The 15,228-nt window shown below is 37.3% G+C and overlaps 1 protein-coding gene across 6 annotated transcripts in view; it reads left to right on the top strand.

Annotated features, from left to right (window-relative positions):
- The window catches only part of LOC140487885 (lysine-specific demethylase 4C-like), a 427,159-nt gene that overhangs the window by 151,394 nt on the left and 260,537 nt on the right, over nucleotides 1-15,228 (top strand). The window lies entirely within an intron of this gene.

Below are 15,228 nucleotides of genomic sequence, written 5' to 3'. Positions count from 1 at the left end.
AGTATAGCACTGAAAAAAGCACAGCAGGTCAGGCAGCATGCGAAGAGCAAGAGAGTCGATGTTTAAGGCACAACCCTTCTTCAGTATTTCCTGAAGGTAGAAAGTTGTAGATAAAAACTCATGTGGTAATCGTTGATGCCAACAGAGCACTCAGCGAGTCAGTTGTCAATTTTAGTCTTGATAGCGAATTCAATTCTGTGTGTCTTGGGTTGATCCTCACATTTTTCTTTCCAGAAGAAGATATAATCATCGACTTCTTCCCTCAGCTGCTCTTCACCTGCTCTTTGAGCGTGTTGGAGGGCAGTGATATCTTTGTTGCAGTACCTGAGTTAATGGTTGTGGCTGTTAATCTGGTGAGCTAGGTAATATTGAGTTTCTTGAGTGTTGTCAGAACTGCACTCATTCAGGTGAGTGGAGAGCATTCCAACACTCTCTTGACTCATGTCTTAGAAATGGAGGATTGGCTTTGGGGAGACTAATGATAAGTTATTCGCTGCAGAATTCCAAGCCTCTGATTTGTTCTTTCAGCGACTGTGTTTATATGGCTCGTCCAGTTCAGTTTCTGATCTGTGGTAATCATCAGGATATTGATAGTGGGGGGAATTCAGTGATGTAATACCACTAACAACTCAACAATGGATGTGGACTGCTTTACTATCTGAGAAGTCACAAATAGTGCTGAACATTGTAGAATCATTAACAAACATCTCCACCTTGACATTATGATAGAAGGCTCAGTTTATTTATTATCTACTCTTCCTGACTCTTTCCTTTCCATTTGCTACTGTTATGCAGACTTTCTCTGTTTGAATGGCTTACCTTAGCTTTGTCTTTCCAATGACTATTCTGGCGATTGTTTATAACTGGGATCAATAATATGTACATTGCAATCAGTCAAGAGGATGAAGTTCACTGGTTTGATTGTTAATGGAAAGAAAGTATAAATTTGCCAATCTCTTAATTCATGGAGCAGTTGTGTCTATCTGGAGTGATTGAACTGTCTGTATTTGGAATGATATTGGGTAATTTCCTCTCTCAATTTATGCTTCCTTATTTCTCCATGCAGAGGTGATTGCGGTTGTAGAGTAGCAGCAATATCTTGCAACAGTTTTATTTTTAATGAAGAAGCTCATGATATAACCAATGGTCATTGCATTATCTACTGCACAAAATTAGGCTTTTTGCCTCATTCAAATCTATGTCTTCTCTCCAGGGAGCAACGTGGTCACTTCAACTCCCTGGATCTGTGATTGACCTACCAACTGTATGCTGCTTGTGGAGAACTCTTACTCATAAATACATTATTGTGCATTAAAAAATTAATTTAGGTAAAATGGAAGCTAAGCAATGTTATTGTATCTTTTTTTCTAGAGAGTTGTTTCTGTTCAATATTGGAAAATATTGAGTAAACACAGTGAAATTTAAAGAAGCATTTCCTGAGAGTTGTGGATAGGAAAATAAGTAGTGAGGAATAAATAGATTTTTTTTTGTTTCTGACTGTTGAACCTGAACAGCTACTGCTGTCTTTTATATCAGATTGTGTCAACCAGTCTAATATTTGCAACTGCTTTACTCTGGTCTGATCTAACTGTGGCTAAAATCTGTGGTTAATCTAATGCACTAAAAGCAAGTCAAATATCTCTTGTGGAATAATATAAGTACGTGTTCAAAAGGTTCAGAAAACAATAAATTCCGGATGCTGGAAATCTGAAACAAACTAAAACAGAAATTGCTGGATAAACTTAGCAGGTCTGGCAGTATCTGTGGAGAAAGAACAGAGTTAACTTTCGAGTCCAAAAACAACTCTTCAGCATAGTTCGTGCTTGTTGCAGTATCCTATGGTCTGACTTATGCCATTTTAAGAAACTGAAGTTGAGCAGTGGTTAGACCTCAACTCCAACTCTCAAGTCCTGCATGAGCTGGATAAAGCATAAAAATAAGTATTTAAAGTTAGAGGTCTAAAGATACGAATTAAGGAGGAGAAAAATGTTCCATTTTAGTCAGGATGTATTCATACAGCTTTCATTCCAATTCTGTGCATTATTACCTTTGTGCACTTGCCTTCACATTTCCATGAAGTGCCATGTGCACACTTAGCCTGAAGGTTTCTGTAAATGCTCCATACTGCTACTTGCCTAGACATTTTCTGGCAAACAAGAGTTGCTTCCTTCTGTGGCATTTCCCTCCCCTACTACTGTTTGCTGTAAGTTTTAATTCAGTTAGGAATTGAGCAGAGCAGATTGGGCAGTGTTGCACCTGACTTGCTTTATATCGCTTAACTTCTGATTACTTGAAGCTGTCATTAATGACTGTTAAGAGGTTTTTGTTCCTTGAGTAGTAAGGGCGTGGACTGCCCTACCTGCTAATGTAGTCAACTCAGCCACATTTGGGAGATTTAAAACAATCCTTAGATAAGCACTTGGATGATTTTGGAATAGTGTAAGGTGATGAATATTTCACAGGTTGGCGCAACATTGAGGCCGAAGGGCCTGTTCTGCGCTGTATTGTTCTATGTTCTAGGGCAGGTGCAAATTTTAGATTTGGTAAAAATTAAAGAAAGCTAGAAATCATATCTGTTCTCCTTGTTTAAAAATAGCCACTTTTTAAACAAAACCCAAAATCTGTGCAAAGGAAATGCTTTTAAAGTTTATTCTGTGTTACAAATTTGGAGAATCTCTTCTACCAAGATAAGCAGTTGTTCATTTTAATTCTGTCTACTGCAGCATGCTATGAGAGGGAACAGAATGTCTAGAGCTAAGTCACCACTCTGTGAATAACTAATATTGTTAAAATGTTTCACAGTAAATATAAGGAGTTTGATATTTGGATAATGGATGCTAACTTTGTTAAACAGTTTTACTATCATTATACATAATATCATTCCTGGTCTGGGACAAGATTATGCAATGCATTTAGTGCATTTGTACAGAATAGTTAAGAGCTATGTAAAATGAATTTCCAATCAGTGCACTATGAATACATTTATTATCAGGCTACTGTAATGGCATACTTCGATATTACATCAATGTTGCATATTCCTGTCAATTGCGTATTATGTTAGATTTTTTGTGACTTACAACTAAAACAGATTGCACCGTAATATTATGACTGGCTAGCTTTCTAGTTCCTTTAATATTAATAAATTTTATGTTGGGTTAATTATATTTGCTTGTTGATGGACATAGAGTATCTATTATAGTTTCTCAAGTTAAACGATGCCCATACTTTGTGACAGCTGATAAAGAATTAATTTCCATTTAAAATTCCCTTGCTAGCTAAATCTATTCGAGCGTGATATGGAAATGTTATTTTCTGCATGTTCTCTAAGGCTATAGTCAGATGTCATTTTTACTTTGCTATCTTAATGGAAGTAATCTCAGCCCTGCTGGGTTCTTTGACATTTTTTGAATCGAATCATTGCTCTTACTGATCAAGCAAGCACTTGGATGAAAATGGCATCTTTTCTCTGTTATGATAATGTATGAGTTGAAGGAAATGCTTGCAGTTAGAATTTGGCAGTAAATAAAAAGCTGCTATATAGAAATCCAAGTATAACTTGCAGTACCTGGCTGACAGGAAATTCACGTTTCATGATATAGTCGAGCAAAGAAAGTTGGGTGTGGGAGTCTCAAATGGGCGAGTGATTTCTTCCTAACATTGATACTTCTGTTTCTCTGAACTAAAAGAAATTGGAGATAAAAATACCATAATATTTTTCATGGATCACATTGACTGCACATATTCATCACACAGATTTACAATGATATAAATTCCTGTATCTTACATGTATTTAATTCACTGCGTCCAGTCATGTTTTTACTGCAGTTGAAAGCAAAATAATTTTTGTATTGTTGGGAATGATATATTTCAGGGCAATGGGGGAAGAATTGGAATCTTTGTACTATTTGGGCAAGTGTTCTCCTATGTTATTTCTTGGAAGTTATGGCAGCAATTTAATATGCTGTGGTTTAGCTGCTTTGTACTGGAAATCAAATGACTTTGAATAAACCGTTAAGCATTGTCTTCAAGGAGAAAAAGATTGGGTTTGTTACTGTAATTATTGGATCAAACCTATTTTTAAGAGGACTGTGGGTCTTTGTGCTCATAGTTGTCCAGCAACCCTTTCCATACTTTACATTATGCAATCCTAGCAGATGGAGACTAAAGAAGACACCCCTAAAGCTACAAGTCTCTTATTTCTGCCTACCTAGCCGGCCTAAAATGGTAGACTGCAGCCAATTTTCAATAACACCAATCGAAGCTGATTGGAATCAGCTGGATTTTCCTTTTCTCTTTTTTTTGAATTATTTTTGCTTTTTTTTCTTTTTTTTTCTTCTTTCCTACACTACTGCCATTCAGCAGTAGTGCTTATTTTCCCCAGCAACCATATTGTGTGTGTTTAGGTGCAAGACACAGTGAAAACACCAGGTATAAATAACTTTATTAATATTCCACAACCAGAAAAAAAACCCCATGTGGCCAAGGAACCAGTGCCGAGCAGAGTCCCATGGGGGCAATACCTTTGTGGAAGAAGAAGTGAAGGGATCAAATTAAAATAGAGTTGGGCAAGAAATAAAACATTCCATTCCCCGTGGTGCCTACCTGTCTGTAAAGGCATCAAGAGTGTTGGTGGACACCACATGCTTTTTCTCCGTGGACACCCGGGCTCAAACATAACTCTGGAATAGGGGCAGGCAGTCAGCCATAATGACCCCCTCCACGGCCTGACGGAGCTGGACGTTTATCATCAAGATATAGCTATCAGCAATTTAACTTAATCAATAGAAAATTCAGCTGATATAAAAAGTTGTCATTTGCATCTCTTGTCCCACAGAGATTATTTTTCCACTGTCGCTTTTTAATAAATTATCATTTCTGCAGAGACTGGCCTTTTTTTATGTTGTGTCCATGTGCTTGTAAGTGGGATTAAGGGGTTGTATATCATAGCTGAGGTGTGAACCAGTTTTTCACTTCCTTTAAGAAGAAGTTTGTTCATAAACAGACTATTGTGAGTTCATTCAAGAAGCCTGCAGAACTTTTTTTTATTTTGATGTGGACTAAAGAGCTAGCCATTTTGGTGAATGACCCAACACTTCTACACTAATAGGCCAACTGGTTGATTGGTGGGGCTTGATTATTAGCAGATTCCTTTGACACTGTTGTCGGATTACTTGTTGGAAATTGAGCATTATTGGCAGAACATTGCTAGACAGGTTAACATTTATTATTCGTTCCTAAAAGCCAGTGATAAGATGCTGGGAGACGCATTCTTGAAATATTACAGTTACTGTGATTTGGGTATATTCACCGTGCTGTAGGAAAGGAATTCCAGGACTTTGACTTAGCAGCAGTGAAGGAATGGCAATACACTTCTGAGTCTGGATGGTGTGTGCCTTGGAGAAGTTGTAGGTATTGATGTTCTGATGTATCTGCTATGCTTGATTTCCTGGGTAGTATAAGACACAGGTTTCAAAACTACTGTTGAAAGAATTTGATGAATTCACCAACCCTGCATCATGTACACACTACTCACCATGGAGGTGTATGTCGGAAGAGTGAAGAAGTTGTAACACTCAAATGGGTTGATTTTTCTTGGATGGTGCCATGTTTCTGGAGTGTCTTTGGAGCAGAAATCATATCATCTGTGTCATATCAGTTACTAAATTAATCACTGCAGAGTTCCTAGATTCTGACCAGCTCTGACAACTACGGTCTTTCAATGATTTGATTAATATGTTTCTGGTCAATGCTGACTCTCACAATGTCAATATTGGAGGATTCCGTGACAGTAATGCCATTGAACATCAAAGGAAGGTGTTTAAATTCTGTCTTGTTGGAGATTGTCATTGTCCTATTGGAGATTGGCAGTTGTGGTGCAAAGGTTACCTATGTTGGTATTTTAATGCTCCTAAATGTAAAGGAACAAAATTCCCAGCACCCTCTTGGAACTTCTGGAATTGTGGTAGAGATATTGTTCATTCCATGCAATTGCAGTGAAAATTGGGCCATACTAGTATAAATGTTACCTAACTTTAACCTAGATCATGGACTATAAAACAAAGCTGGTTTATAACTGGTCTTGACTCAGAACATTTGCTACCTCTGGTCTTTTAGAGCAATTCCCATTTCTAAAATTATTAGGAATGCCTCTTCCTTAACTGATTTTTAAATGTTTATTTCCAAGATTAATTCTTTCTGGTATCTGTCATCTTTATCTTCTTGTGATTAAAATAATTTGAGGCAGGGTATTTGTCTACTTTAATATTCTCCAATTCTCAAGTACACAAAAGACTGTCTTTAGATCTATGACCTTCCCCACTTTGATCATCATAATGCTCACCATATCTGTCTATAAAAGCCCTGATATTTATTTCTTGTATTAGCCAATAATTTTCATCTTCACTCAATCTTGCATTCATCTATACTTTTGTATATTATTCTCTTTTAGGCTTATAACCTAACCTTAAACTCTTGCTCAAATCTCTCTCTATGAAATTCTACTTTTTTTACATCTATCTTGTTTACTCTGGATGTAGGTTGGCTTGCTGAGCTTGAAGGCTCAGTGAGTAAACCTACATCCAGAACCTCCACCTGAGCTACAAATCTTCTCAAAACTCGCTATCCGGTTTATCCTAATCAGTGTGTGCTTTAACTTGATTCATTCCTTATTTAGATATCTCCTACTTCTGGTTTGCAGTTTGCACTCGTGTTTCAGATCTAAGTTTTTGGTGTTAAGACATTCTTTTGTGTTCTCTTGTTGTTTTTTAATAATCATCATAGGAAATGTGCTGAGGTTTGCATGATTTCCATTCTTAGTGTTTTTCGTTGAAATGACTGTACAACTTGGAACTGCTGTATTATCCAGTGCGGTTAAACTTTAAAAAAAAATACCGGTTTGAAGTATTGCTTGAGATTTACAAAATAACTTAACAAGTCATTCAGTGATGTAGAACTTGAGCTTGCTGAAAGAAGATACATTTCGTCAAAGTTTTCCATCTTGCACTCATCAGGAAAATTCACAAGAATAACCAATTCAAAGGAAAAGCCAACATTTGTACTATTTGAGAGGAAAGTAATAATTGATTGTTAATTGGACTCTGATTGATAGTGTTATTTGGAGGTACAAGCTCTCGGAGCTCTGCAAGCTTGTACTTCTAAATAAACCTGTTGGATGAAAACCTGGTGTTGTGTGATTTTTAACTTTGTCCACCCCATTTCAACACTGGCACCTCCACATCTGATTGATAGTGACATTGCTGTCGAGATTGCATGTGTCTTTTCTCATCACATTTATTTTGGTGCACACAGAACAAAACCCTAAAGTTATATATTGATGTTATTCTGTTACTTATCTGGTAATAACATGTCAAATCTCTCAAAGAAACTAAGTTAGAGTCAGTCTGGTTTAAATAGGGATGTTTTCAGAATAATTTAGTCCTTTTTTGCCTCGTGAGGATACTCTGTGTAGGATCTGGTCTTTGTAGCCAAGTCCTCTTCATGTCACACATGATACCATACTGTATAATATATTTTGGTTATGCCTTTTAATCTTGCCTTGAAAGTTGCCGTTACAATGGACTTAATTTGCTTTTGACTGAAGAAAAGCTTGTTTTTTTGTTTGGTGAGTTGGAATGTTGGACATATCTAAACATTTTTAAATGCGAGGAATATGGCAGGTGCAGAATTGCAGCAAGTTGAGGGGGGATGTTTCAATTTACTTTTGCTCTCGCTTTTGTCCAGGACTGAAGTCCTTTGGATTAGGGTACCTTATACAAAGGGAACTTAATGCTGTTAACTGGATGTTTTTTCAGTGTCTTGCATCATCCATGAGCTTGAGGATACAACTCCTCAACAGTGGCTTTATATTACTCTGTGAAGCTTCATAGCTGATTAGTAACTGAGGCAAGTGATTGACTTGTGCTTTTTGCTGTAATTAATGCTGGTATTGAGTCTTAGACTATGAACAAGGAGACACAAATGTCAAGGTACTTGAATTGCTTTTTTGGGAATTGCCTTTTGCTCAGATCATTTACAGGACTTTTTCATTATCCTTACAGCATCTGAAATGAAAAATCATGCACACTAGTAATATGGTGAACACAGAAGCTGAGCTATGACTATACACTTTGCTAAATCTAAATGTGGACAAGAAAACCTCCTGCTGAAACTGTACCTCTTTCACTTGATGAATCAGTGCTCCTTAATGTTGAGCAACACTTGGAAGAAGCACTGAGGGTAGCAAGAGCACAGAATTTATTTTGGCTTGGGCAGTCCAGTATTTGTCATCAAGCATGATTCAGCCTCACCACTGTTGACTGAGTCTTGAACGATTTAGCTGCCAAACTGGACTTGCAACACCTAGGGAAAGGTCAAAATATTAAAAACAAACCTATTTAATGTTCTTGCTAATCTAATTGTCACAGCTCCAGTCTGTCAATAGCAGTGTTCATAAGAATAACTATCATACCATGTGGAAACAATTTCATATCTTCATACTAAGGTCACTCAAACAATGTACTGTTTGACTATACCATCAGGCGGATGGGATAGCCTCCGAGCAGAACGAGCAACTCAAAGCTTGGCATCCTAGAGTCACTGGAGGCCATGATCAGCGGCAGATTTGTATTGAATCACAATCTGTAACCATACAGCCTGGCATGCCCCTCACTCTACCATTACCATCAAGCCTTTGTTCGTTGGGAAACTTGGAAGAGTGTGCCACTAAGAGGAATATCTAAAAATGAGGTGCTAACCCGGTTAAGCTATGGCACAAGCCTGTATGAATGCAAAAGACAATAGAGTTCATAACCAATGGATCAGATCAGAACCCTACAGTTTTGTCATATGTCACAGATAACAAGAAAAGGTGATTCAACAATTACTCACATTTATATATTGTCCCTAATCTAACTTCTGAAATTAGTTTACAGAGGCATTATAGAACAAAATGGCACAGCATCACATAAAAAGCCATTATGGCAGAAAACAAACTTGGGCAATTCAATTTGGAGGAGGAATGAAAGGCAGAAAGGCTATAAGGGATGGATTTACAGAGTTTCAGGCCTTGACAGAGAAAGGCACATCCACCAATCATGGAGTGATTACAGTTGTAGATCTTCGTGGGGCCAGAAATAGAGGATCACTGATAGCTCAGCAGATTGTGGACCTTATTGGTGATAACAAAGATCGGGAGAGTTGGGGCCATTTGAAAAAATGGACATGAATTTTAAAATTGAGGCATTTTCACTTGACAGCAGTGTAGATCAAAAAACATATAGGTGAATCAGGAGTAGGACTTGATGTGAAGTACCACTTGGGCAGCAGAGATTTGGATGACCACAGGTTTACAGATGGTAGAATATGAAATACTACTGAGAGGTGCTTTGGAATAACAGTGCTTTGAGGTAACAAAAGACACGGATAAGAGCTTTAGTAGTAGCTGAGGTCAGGGAGGATAGGCTTTATGAACATTCTCATATTCATTTGAGTGCAGAGATGTTATTACACTGCTGTGGAACTGGTGGGACTTGAACAGAGCCTCCTGGCTCAGAGGTTGGAGCACTTGCTACTTCCCTCCTAGTTTCTCAGGGTATGTACTTTGAATCAACCTGTTTAGATATGAGAAGGCATATCTCTGGAACATGTAAGGTTTGAATTCAGGTCTCCTGGACACTATCACTGCACCACAAGAGCCCAATAATTCTTCAGGGTAGATACCTTTGAATTAACCTATTCAGAATATTATTATACACCTCTGGAGCAGTCGTTACTTGAATCTGGCCCTTCTAGTTCAGAGATGGGAATACTATCGCAGATCCACAAAAGCTCCGGCATATGAGTGCATAAGTCAAAGCTTAAGTACTTACAACCATCTTCAATTAGAAGTGCATGTGGATAGTAAGGATTCTGAGTATATTTGATCCAAACAATGCTGAACTGTTGAGCTCCAGAACTAGCTACACCTCTAGCTAAACTGTTCGAGTACAGATACAGCGCTGGCATCTATCAATTAAAGTTGAAATTGCATAGCTAGATCGAGTTAGGATAAAATATTATCAACCTGAAACTTCAACTCTGTTTCTCTTCAGATGTTGCCAGCCTTGCTAAATATTTCCAGCATTTTTTTCATGTTTTTAGATTTCCAACATCTACAATCATCTCATTCTGCCAGGTAGTGATATCTCCAACAGAGTGAATTATCCACTTCCACTTGACCTTCAATGGTATTAGCTTTACAGAATCTTAAATTTACATATTGTATCGGGACACACTGAGCAGAAATTTAACTCCATCTGCCACATAAAATATTATTGATAAAGTGTGGCACTGGAAAAAGCATAGCAGGTCAGGCAGCTTCCGAGGAGCAGAGGAGTTTCAGGCAAGTCCCTTCATCAGGGCTGCATTTAAAATATTGTGATGAGCAGGCTAAAGGTGAGAATTCTGTGACAGTTGATTCACCTCCTAATTTCCCCAAAGTCTTTTGACTATTAACAAGGTTAGGATGGATACTTTCCACTTGTCAAGGTGAGTGCAGCTCCAATAACATTTGGGAAGTTTGACATTTAATTGGAACCCGACAAAAAATTTTAAGTGTTCTCTTGTTCCATTTTGGCACAACATGACAGCCCAGTGTACCATCTTGAAGAAATACTGGAACAACTTGCTGAAGTTTCTAACAGCACTTTGCAAGCCTACAACCTGTATTACTTCGAATAAAATGAACAGCAGACACATGCACTTCCAAGCCCATCTCCCAATCCTGTCATCCATGAAGTCACCCTTTGTTCTGTCTTGGAAATATGCTTCCTTTCCTTCACTGGCACTGGATCAAGGTTTGAGAACTTGGTTCCTAACAGAAGTGCAGGTATACCTTTGCAGCATGGATTACAGGGCAATCGTGCGACATTCATGAATTAAAGAAAGAGGGAGTTCACTATTGTAAATGCCAAGTTTGGATAATTGGTAATTTGAGGGACAGTATCCTGCTCCAAGTACGTGTAAGTTATCTTTTGTCACTGTTTTAAGACAAGCAGGGTAGTTCTCCCAAGTAAACTGACTAACACACATGAATCAATTTTACTAAACTATAAAGACCTTATGTGACTTAATGATTGGTAAATTAATTGATTTTTTATTTGCATAACTTTAATAATGAAATACTTTTTTCTCTAAATGGAATACCCCAAATGCCAGTCCACTGGTTTCTATCATCATCTGCTCTTCTCCTTCTCTCCTCCTTGCCTCGCATCCTCTCTCTTGTGATTCATCTCCCTGGTCTCTCCTCCCCTTGCCTTTCTGGCTCTTCACTGTCCCCTCCATTGCCTCTCCTCCCCTCACCTTCCAGGCCTCCTCTCATTACTGCACTGTCACCTCACCGCACCTTTCCTCCCCTCACCTCTCAGTCTTCTCCTCCCTTAACCCCTTCACCCTCTGTCATCAATTTCTGTTACCTCGTTCTTTTCCCCTTGCTTCACTGCACTATTTTCATTCTCCCCATCTCATTTTATTCCTCCTTGTCCCTTTCTTCAAGCCCCTCACTCGTCCTTTTATTGCCCCTTGTCCAAACTCACACTTTTCCCATTCTTGTCTACCCTTGTTGTGCCTCAACTCATCGTTTATTGCCTTTAGCTCTTGTCTTCCTCGGCAGGCCTTCTGTTCCCTCACTGCTTCCTACTTCGTCTTACCGATCTGCTTCACCTTGCCCTCACCTCTTCCTCTCCCCTCTCCTCTCCTTGAGCTTCTCCTGTCCTCTCCTGTCTCCCTTCTTCTATACAGACCCCATACAAGTGAGATCTGATTAAAATAGTCTAACTTGATGTGGTGCCAAGAAGTTGTTACTTAAAGATGATAATTCTTCAAACATCCTTGTCATGATTGTCTTATTTATCACTGTCCAGAAGGTTTCTCTTGACTTTTATTTGCATGGCAGTCATATGGAATAATTGACATACTTGGCAAGCATTATTATCTTAGTGTGACAGATAGAGGGGTACTTAGGTGCTCCAAGTTGATCGCAAAATTAGATAATTGAGCTACCAACATATGCTGCGATACAATACTTTGCTAATATTTAATTGTGTGTGGAAGATGACTAATGAGAAAGAATTTCACAGAGAGCAAGTGAGAATAATTGTGATGTATTTTACAAAACTCCCTTGAGATTTGGGTTATGACCCATTGGCTGTAGTCGATCTAGTGTCGAGTGGCATCATATCTGCACTGACATTATTCAACTTGATGTGGAATAAAAAGCCCCTCAATCCCACATGAGAAAAGCCAAATACTATCACACTTCATTTATCCATTGATTAAAAGCTGAAATTGCATTGATACCATGACCCTACACTTTATATGTGACATCATTTAAAGCCTTTGTTACTGAACATCTGGCTGTTTTCAAAGCAAAGCTAGCTTGTAGTGTCCTGCTGTGTATATTTTTCAAAACTTTTTACTGCAAATGAATTTTCAGTATGTGGTCGAAAATTGGCTTAATTGTGCGTTAAAGATTTGAAAAGATATTGATCTAGTTGAGTGTGATGTTGCTCGGAAGAGATGAGAAGCATATACATGAATTGGAATAGTTTGAAGAATTAAAGGGGAGAACATATATTATTATGGGCCCAATCTTATCTCAGGAGGTCACAAAGCCCTCCATAGCTAATAAAATACTTTCAAGTAGTTAAACTGCTGTCATTTAGCTCCTTTAATATCCTATTGTGAGGCTGTGTTGTTGGTTTCTTTTAAGATCATGATGAAAGACAGCTATGTCATTCTTTGCTGTAATAGTTTTGTAGAAGATTCAGTTTATTAGCACATAAAAACATTGATGGCCATAGTCTTTATGGCCAACGTTTGTTTTAAAGTTGCTAACAGTTGATATCTAACACTGAATCAGGTATATCACTTAAACTTGATGAATATACTGAATTATTCTGATTTTGATTCATCCATGCCACCAAATATTGCATGTAAAACCAATGCCTCGAGCATGCATCTTGTATGAAACGTTTTTCCTGAGAAGATATGTCCATGTATCAAATCTGCACACTTAAATTGTAATGTGTTCTTGATTGACATTTAAATTCCACAAAAAAAGTATTTTCAATGCTCAAAAAAGATTCTAATGTCATGTTTTTTAGCTTTAAGCAATTCGAAGTGAAGGTCAAAGAATAAATTTGCATACTATTGAAATTTATCTTGTTTTGGTCTTCCTATAGAAGAGTAATAATTGAATAGCTTAATGGCTAGAATGTTAATGGAAGGTAAAGGCATAACAATCAAATCTTGCTAAATGTTATTTTTTTCCACAAAGTCAGCATGGTAGTTGGCAGTCAGTTGGAACTTTAATTTCTTTGCATCATTTGGCAGAAAACAATTTTTGTTGTTAACGATAGGGCTTGGATTGTGTTGGGAATTCAAATACAGAATCTTATTAAATTCTAGCCTTTACAAGCAAATTTGCTTCACTCTTCCTGTGAAATACATTTAATAAATTGTATTTATGTTTAACAGACTATCTCATTTTAAATGTTGAGTGCTATTTAAATGTTTGACAGTTTATCGATGTATATACACAACATATTTTTGCATTATCTTCAGTAAGTAAAGTGCCTACATTGTAAAACTAAATGAACACAGCAATAATTCAAGTTCTTGGATGGTTGAAAATATTAAATGCTTAGCACTTTCTTGTCTTCTAAATTTTTTCAAAGTTACACAATAACAATACTGATTTTATTTTGGAGGAAGAAAATTGGATTGCTTTATGTTATCTCTGGAGACCTCTTTCCATTAATTTTAATTTTTTTCAAGCTCGTACTTTAGTATTTTGTATCCCAAATTGTAATGAGGAGAATTTAAAAAGTACAGAGGTAATTTGATTTTCATCTTTCCCAGGTGATATTTTTGAATTTACGGATATTTAATGAATCACTGTTCCTTTTTTTCTTGGTTTTCTCTTTCACCCCTTTTTTCCCCCTTTACAAGGTGCTTATCTTTGCTTGAAATATGGTTCCGAGGGTGATGGCAGCCCTTAAGAACCTAGTCAAATAACCACTACTTGAAGTTACATGATGGTTGTCAGTATATTGAAACATGGGAAGCATGTTACTTTTGTATTGTCTAATGTGGAATTTGGAGGAGGAGTAATTAGAAATAGGATACTCCAGAGAAGTTTCTCCCCTGCAGTCCAGGATTGTTGAGGCTAATTGAAGTACCCCAATCATTATTAATTGTATATACTAATGGATATTTAAGGTCTAAAAAGCCATTGTTTTTATTCTATGTTAATTGCCTATTTACTTACTTTATCTGAATGGTGTGGGATTTAACTTTATTTGTGTTTTGTGTATTTGTTTTGAATGGTTCACTTTCTCTTATCCAATGTTAAAATATTCTTGAAGGATTTCAGACAGTGTTTTTTTGTTAAGGTTATGTTTGCTTCTTGAACTATATTTTACTGTGGTTAATATTATCGAAAACGAAGCCTCTGTTAGAACACTCTGTAATTATGGGCCCTTCTATTCACCATTAGAAACCTTAATAGTAAACCAGAATGGAGATAACGAAGAAGTAGATCCTAGAAATTGAGAGACAAATGTAAAAATTGGTATTAGAAGAGGAATGAGTTAGAAAATGGAAAGAAGGATGGTGAATAATTTGTGGTTTCTCCAGTAAAGGGAAAATACAATTTTCAGTCAGCAGATGCCAGGCTGAACATGTGCACCATGGCAACAAAACAAATGTATTTGACTTGTAAACCACTGTTGCAAACCTAGTATATAAGATAATTATATTCATGTGGTCAGTTTTTGACAACACATTATGTGTTAGATATCATGGCACAGGACGATCTCCTCATCTCAGCAATTATTCTGGTGGACTTTTGGACTCCCTCCACAGAGAGTGCTTGGATATGGACTTCAAAACTATATACAGTACTTAAGATGTAGCCTCACAAAAGCACTGTATAGTATGATAAGTCTTCCTTCCTCTTATACGCCAATCCTTTTGAAATATAGGCCAATACAATTTTTCTTTCAAATTACTTGGATGTTAACTTTCCATGATTTGGCCGAGGGCACCCAGTTCTCTTTGTTTTCCAAATTTGCACCATTTAATAAGTATTTTTCTCTTTTTCCTTCCAAAATAATCCCCCAAATTATGTTCTATCAGCAGTGTGCTTTCCAACAAGATAAATCAGGTTTACCCTTGCAACCTCTCAGAGCT

The sequence above is a fragment of the Chiloscyllium punctatum genome, chromosome 2 (genome assembly GCF_047496795.1).
Source record: "Chiloscyllium punctatum isolate Juve2018m chromosome 2, sChiPun1.3, whole genome shotgun sequence".
Classification (NCBI taxonomy): domain Eukaryota; kingdom Metazoa; phylum Chordata; class Chondrichthyes; order Orectolobiformes; family Hemiscylliidae; genus Chiloscyllium; species Chiloscyllium punctatum.
Note: the sequence above shows the minus strand (reverse complement) of the source record. Positions and strands in the feature narration are given on the sequence as shown.